The 6,130-nt window shown below is 49.6% G+C and overlaps 1 protein-coding gene and 1 long non-coding RNA gene across 3 annotated transcripts in view; one reads left to right on the plus strand and one right to left on the minus strand.

Annotated features, from left to right (window-relative positions):
• The window catches only part of FLI1 (Fli-1 proto-oncogene, ETS transcription factor), a 104,112-nt gene that overhangs the window by 4,467 nt on the left and 93,515 nt on the right, over positions 1–6,130 (plus strand). The gene's annotated exons all lie outside the window — the stretch shown is intronic.
• LOC113975400 overlaps positions 3,658–6,130 on the minus strand; it is a 10,628-nt gene continuing 8,155 nt past the window's right edge. Inside the window, exon 3 of the long non-coding RNA XR_003536817.1 lies at positions 3,658–3,670. This is a non-coding gene — a long non-coding RNA (uncharacterized LOC113975400). The remainder of the gene's footprint in view (positions 3,671–6,130) is intronic.

A 6,130-nucleotide genomic window follows, 5' to 3' on the forward strand; every position in this document is an offset into this window, starting at 1 on the left:
CTCCTGGAGGGATCACACCCTGCTGCTCCTGGAGGGATCACAACCTGCTGCTCCTGGAGGGATCACAACCTGCTCCTGGAGGGATCACATCCTGCTCCTGGAGGAATCATATCCTGCTCCTTCTGGAGGGATCATATCCTGCTCCTCCTGGAGGGAATCACATCCTGCTGCTCCTGGAGGGATCATGTGTTGCTGCTCCTGGAGAGATCAGGCTTGGAATTGGCCAGTGAAAAATGGGCTCTGGCTCAAATGAATCGATCTTATCTTCGGCCTCTCTTCCTCCCCCTGAGGGGAACATGAATGACTGGGGCTGCCTGGCTCAGCTCCCATTTCCCTGGGTGGTTCCGGGTGGATGGGCACTATGAATCAAAGTGTCACAGGGAGCCAGGAAATGGGCCAGGATGGAGAACAGGAGCTCAAACCACTCTACCACAGAGGGTCCAGGCCAGGGAAAGCCCAAAAAGACCTTCCCTGCCTTCAGCTAGGGACTCAGGGCTGGGATTTCAGCAGCCCTCCAGCCCCTCAGATTTCCACCCCCTGTTTTTTGAGGTCATTTTTTGGCAGCTCAGCCACAGGAGCTGGGAGTTTGCAGCTGCCATCTGTTTTCATTGCCCTTCTACTTGAGTGGTGATGTGTAAACATGAGCAAGATGAAGGATTGTCCTGAGGGAGGTCAGGGATGGGGTGGGGAGGTGAGAAGTTGTGATGGAGCAAAGAATCCACACGGATTGAGCTGCACCTAAAATTAACTCATCTGGTCCTTTAGCCATTCCTCATGTGTGAGACCTGCACCCAGTTTCTCTGGGAAAGGATGGATGAAGGGAGGCTCTCCTGGTTTGCTCCATCCTTTCCCAGCCAAAGCCAGGCTGGACCCAAGGCAGCTCTGTGCCCTCACCTCCCTGCTATCTGCAGCATTGCACTGCCCTCGTTGCCACGGGGCTGGGCAGAGTTATCTCACAGGGGCTTGGGCAATGCAGCCCTGCAGTTATCTCTGCTTTGCAGATGGGGAACCAAAACACAGAAAAAGTGAAGGACAGGCCTGTGAAATAAACTCTTCAAGTTACATGTGACACAGCACAGCAGTCCTCAACTCCCACAGCCATTCCCTGGGGCCAGGGAGTCCTGCCAGTCCCACCAGGAACTGTTTGCCTTCTATAGGTACAGACTTTTCTCTGACTGCAGGTCGAAGAGCTGCCACTTGGTCACCAGTTCAATTAGCAGCTCATATTCCTCTTTCAGCTCCTGGAGCTTCATCAGAGCCTCTCTGATCCCAGGAAATGAGTTTTCCAAATGAGGCGTGCCTGGTGCACTGATAAAGAAGGCATCAATGGCCAGTCCAATTTCTTCTCTATTCTCTCAGTCCTTATAATGGATGAGGCATTGGAGCAGCCTGGTCTGGGGAAGGTGTCCCTGCCCGTGGCAGGGGGTTGGAATGAGTGATCTTTAAGGTTCCTTCCAACCCAAACAATTCAATGGTAATTTCTCCTGTTTCTGGTTGTTTCCAGTATGTTTGTTCCACAAGATTATTCTTTAAGGGTAACTGATCTGAAAGTTGTGTAAAAATGTTTGTGCTTGCTGCACATGCACCTTAGGGCTGCCTGGATCTTGTGTGCTCAGACAGGAGCATCAGCCCCTCAGATTTCCCTGTGCTGGTTGCACTCCTGCTGTATCCCAGCTTCTCAAGGAATACACATCTATGTCTCCAAATTCACCCCAGAAGAAGGTCTGAATCTTGCACCCAGCAAAGACAACAGTGGGTTTTATTGACTGCAGCACCATCAGGAGATCAATTCATAGATTTACATAGCACTTACCATGCAGGGATCACAAACTGCCTTTATCATTCCCTTCAGACCTGGGCTGCCTCGGTCCCTGAGTCATTATCTGATCCGTGGAATGATCAGCTGGAATATCTCAGCACCTCAGAGATCAAAAGGAAACTCTGCACAGTTCAAAGAGAAGCCTTTTGAGGCTGCTGGATGTGCTCTCTCTGAGCAGATTTCTCTTCCCATAGGAATGTTTTGCCACTGTGACCCAAACCTGGCAGCTCTGCTGCATCCCTGCACTGGCACAGGGAGGGATGGAAAAGGGTTTATATCCACAGAGCTCCACAGTTTTCCTCCACCACAGGAGCATTCCCATCCCACAGCAACCCCAGCACAGCCAGAGCTGCTGCAGCTCTGCATTGTCCTGTGCCATCTAACAGGAGCCAAGGCAGCTGCACCTGAGGCAGCCCATTTTTTGGTCACTAGAACCAGGAATATGTGGCACTTTTCATGCACACAGGATGACAGGTAGCAGGGATAGAGATTTCCTACCATTCCAGTTTGAGCCCTGGGTACAAGTGTGTTCACACTGGGATTTTTTAGCAGTTTAGTGATTAAGTCCCACCATCAGCACGGTGGCTCAGCAGAACTTCTCTCATGTGGACACAGCCTGAAGTCCTTCCCCATGGCTGGAGCAACTGGATGTCACTGCAGCAGCACTGCAGCAAAGCTTGGCCTGGCAGTGCCTGGAGGGAGAGGGTTGGTCATCCAAGGGCTCTGCTGCGGAAACACCTCCTCCCCTTTGGGAATGGTCTGATGTTTAGGAACAGGGCAGGATAACAGAAGCACAGGGTTTACAAGTGCCTGTTGCAGCGGGACCTTCGCTGAACTTCCTTCATCAATCTCCATCAATCCTCCCTTTCCTACGCTCCAATCTGGGCTCTTAAACAGCTCCCTTCCTCTTTTTCCTCCCCTCTCTCGCTGCCCCCCAGCACATACGTGCACATTTCCTTTTCCTTAAGCAAACAATTTTCAGATTTAAAAGTGAACTCTCGCTGCAGGCTGGAAAAAGACAATGTGGCCTGGCTCCTTATCTGCTGCTATCTGCTGCTGCTTGTACTCACAACAGGCTGTGAGCCCAGATTGGCTTTACAGGAGATTTCAAGTGTTTATGAGCCACAGGAGGGAGAGAGAGGAGGGGAAATCTGGTAGGGAAGATAAGTCCAGGAAATAAGGCAAGTGACTGGAGCAGAGTCAACAAGCTGAGAGAGCAACCGGACACCTCCAAAGAGCCAAGGATGTGACTCAGTGTCACGACTCCAGTTCTTAGAGGGGATTCACCTCTAATGGTCCAGGGGAGTTGTGATTGTGATGGAAAAGGGAAACATCTTGATCTCTTTATAGACTTGGGATATTTTCCAGTTAGGAGCCCAAAGGTAAGCTCCTCAATCCATAGGCAGGCTCCTAAAATAAACTGCTTGGTTTTCCAGGATTGTGCAGCACATGCTGGCTCCAGCGGGTCCCTCAGTCACACTGAGGGGTTTGTAATGTGCTGTGTAAACCCAGACCCTCTCTGGGGCCCAGAGCATCACCTGGTCTTTGTTCATGTGCCACCCAGAGCAGTGTGGCTTCAGACCAACAGGACGAGGTAGTAGCTGCTCACATGGGCACTGGGATATTTTTATAATCACCGGGATATTTTTATAATCACCTTTTATCCCCACGTGCACAAGGTTTTTGATGGTAACTGGAAAAGCATGTAGGCTTCATCTGTAATGGATTTTAAGGACAAAAATATCTGGGCTGGTTGCATCCGAGAACAGTAATTCACCTTGTTCTAGGCAGCCCAAAATCTGTCTCTAAGCATGGCTGTGCAATGAAAAGGTGAGGGTGTGTGCTCTTCCTCTGCAAGACCAGATGGATGAAGTTTTCGTGCTCTGATGGTTGTTTCTAAGCAGGAAAAAATTGAAACCCTTGTTCTTTAGGGCAGATGGTCTGGTTTTACCTTAAAATCTGTAATTTATGACATACCTTTCATATCTTAGCTACTGAGTATAAGGAGAGCCTTATGGAGACCAGAGTGACATTGATTTCCAGCAGCCACCAGCTGCAGAACCCTGGACCACCCCGTATTGTGCACTGATTTAGTGCTGATCTTACTGATTTAACTGCCTGAGTCAACACTATCCTCCTTTGGTTGGTTGACTGGGGGTTTTCTGGCCCAGCCTTTCATTGGGGCTCAGCTATTCTGCAGTTCACTTGCTCCAGCATCTTCAGGTTTCCTGCCCGTGTTGTCCCAGTCCTGACACACATCCAGCTCCAGTTGTGAGCTCCAACATCATCCTGACACACACCCAGCTTCAGTTGTGAGCTCCAACATCATCCTGACACACACCCAGCTTCACTTGTGAGTTCCAACATCATCCTGACACACATCCAGCTCCAGTTGTGGGCTCCAACATCCCAGGATCCGTGTGCTCAGGCCACTGGTGATAACCAGTGCTCCCAGCAGTGCCCCTGCTCCAGCCCCTCCGAGGGTATTCATGGAATCAGGGAATGCTCTGGGTTGGAGGGACCTTGAAGATCATCTCATTCCTGCCATTGGCCATTGGCAGGGATGCCAGGATATGCCAGGATATTCCTCCAGTGCTTTCCATCACTGGCACAAAAGGAAAGCAAACCTTCCCTCCTCCTTCACACAGATTCCTCTTTCACCCACACCCCTTTCCCTGTGAAATCCACTTCAAATCCCTGTTTCATCCCCTCCACACTTGTGTTGTCTGAGGGTAGTGGAAGGTTCCCTGCCCATGGCAGGGGTTGGAACAAAATAAGCTTTAAGATCCCTTCCAACCCAAACAATTCTTGGATTCTATAAAACCTTCATTACTGCCATCTCCTTTCCTTGCGTAGGGAACAATTCCTTCCTGTCCCAGGCAATTTCTTTGGCCCATAAACCCCTGATCAAAGCTGAACTGCGTCTCTCTGTTGTCTCTATTCCATTAGGGATGTCCTGGAGGCCCTGCAGGTGAAGGGGGCTATGCCCTGACCTTGAGTCGTTTCACGATACAGCAAAAGCTCAGAGCGAGCACTTCATAATATTAACCAGAGAGACTTCCCAAATCATCGCTCCTTTCCATATGGGAACAGTTATTCTCCCTTATAAAGCACCTTTCCATGGAAAGGCTGCTCCAACGGGCACTGAAACGCTTTAATGGGACTGGTGCAGCCCGAGCTGTCTGGTGACAGTGCGTAGACAAGGCCCAGGGTGTAAGAGCTCTTCAAGGGAAAACCTTTTGTGGAAAGGGCTGTAAAACACCATTTTACTGTGTTGTTCTAAATTTCCTCTCTATTTTATGGTTCATCTAATTCGAAGGGAAACCCTCTCGGTGGAGAAGTGGAATGGGAAACATGCTGCCGTGTCAAAACACTTGGAATAGCATCAAGCTCCTGTTTTAGCCATTTATTTCTCCTAATTTCACCTCGGGGTTGGGTGTTATTTTTAATCCTTTTCATTCATTCAGCTGTTTATGTGCCTTTTGGTGGAGCTGCCTTTCTTGTCTCTCTCTTCCCTCCGGCTCAGCTCCTGTACCATCCACAGTGGATGAAAAACAAGGTGAGATGTTTCCAAGAAACTAACCTCAGGAAAGAAATAATGGATGTGTTTGCTTGGATGGTTGGTTTTCCGTGGAGACCAGAGCAGGTGGAGCCCCTGTAGAGCTCCAGAAGTGTCCTCAGGGGCTGCCTGGTCTCTCCTGAGCAGCAGCTCCTCCAGGAGCTCCAGTCCAGGGTGGCCAGGGATGCTCTAAGGGAGCACCAGGACAAGACTTTAGGGTTTTGCTTATTAAAAAAAAAAAAAGGAAATAAGCAATCCCAGAGCAAGCAGATGCAAAGGGAACAGGCTGTGGAGCTGGGCTATACAAGGAGAGGGAGCTGTGCCGGAAACAAGGGCATCCTTGTGTTTTATAGAGAAAGAATAAATACTGTTATGTCTTCTGGAAGAGGTGCTTCATGCAAAATTCACTGGAAAGCAAAGCAACATTGAATCTTGCAGTGAATTTGGGGTCATGGCTACTTCTCATTTCTTAAGAGGCAAAACTCTGCCAGGGAGAGAAAAGAGCTTTTAATTTCTTTCACTTATTTTCTTCTATTTTTCTAGTCAGCATCAGCTGGGCAGGCATGTGGAAGAGAAAAGGAGTGGTGGGGGCTCCTTTGGGATGGTAAATGTTGGGTTTGTTCAGTCAAAGGGGCACAGTAGACATTTAGGGGGGGAAAGGCGTGGCAGAGCTGGAAGATGCAGGAGCCCTGACAGGTTGGGCTCTGACTGACAGGATGAGCTGTGACTGAAAGTGTGGGCTGTGACTGACA

Source organism: Neopelma chrysocephalum, unplaced genomic scaffold, assembly GCF_003984885.1.
Source record: "Neopelma chrysocephalum unplaced genomic scaffold, ASM398488v2 Primary Assembly neopelma1_138, whole genome shotgun sequence".
Taxonomy (NCBI): domain Eukaryota; kingdom Metazoa; phylum Chordata; class Aves; order Passeriformes; family Pipridae; genus Neopelma; species Neopelma chrysocephalum.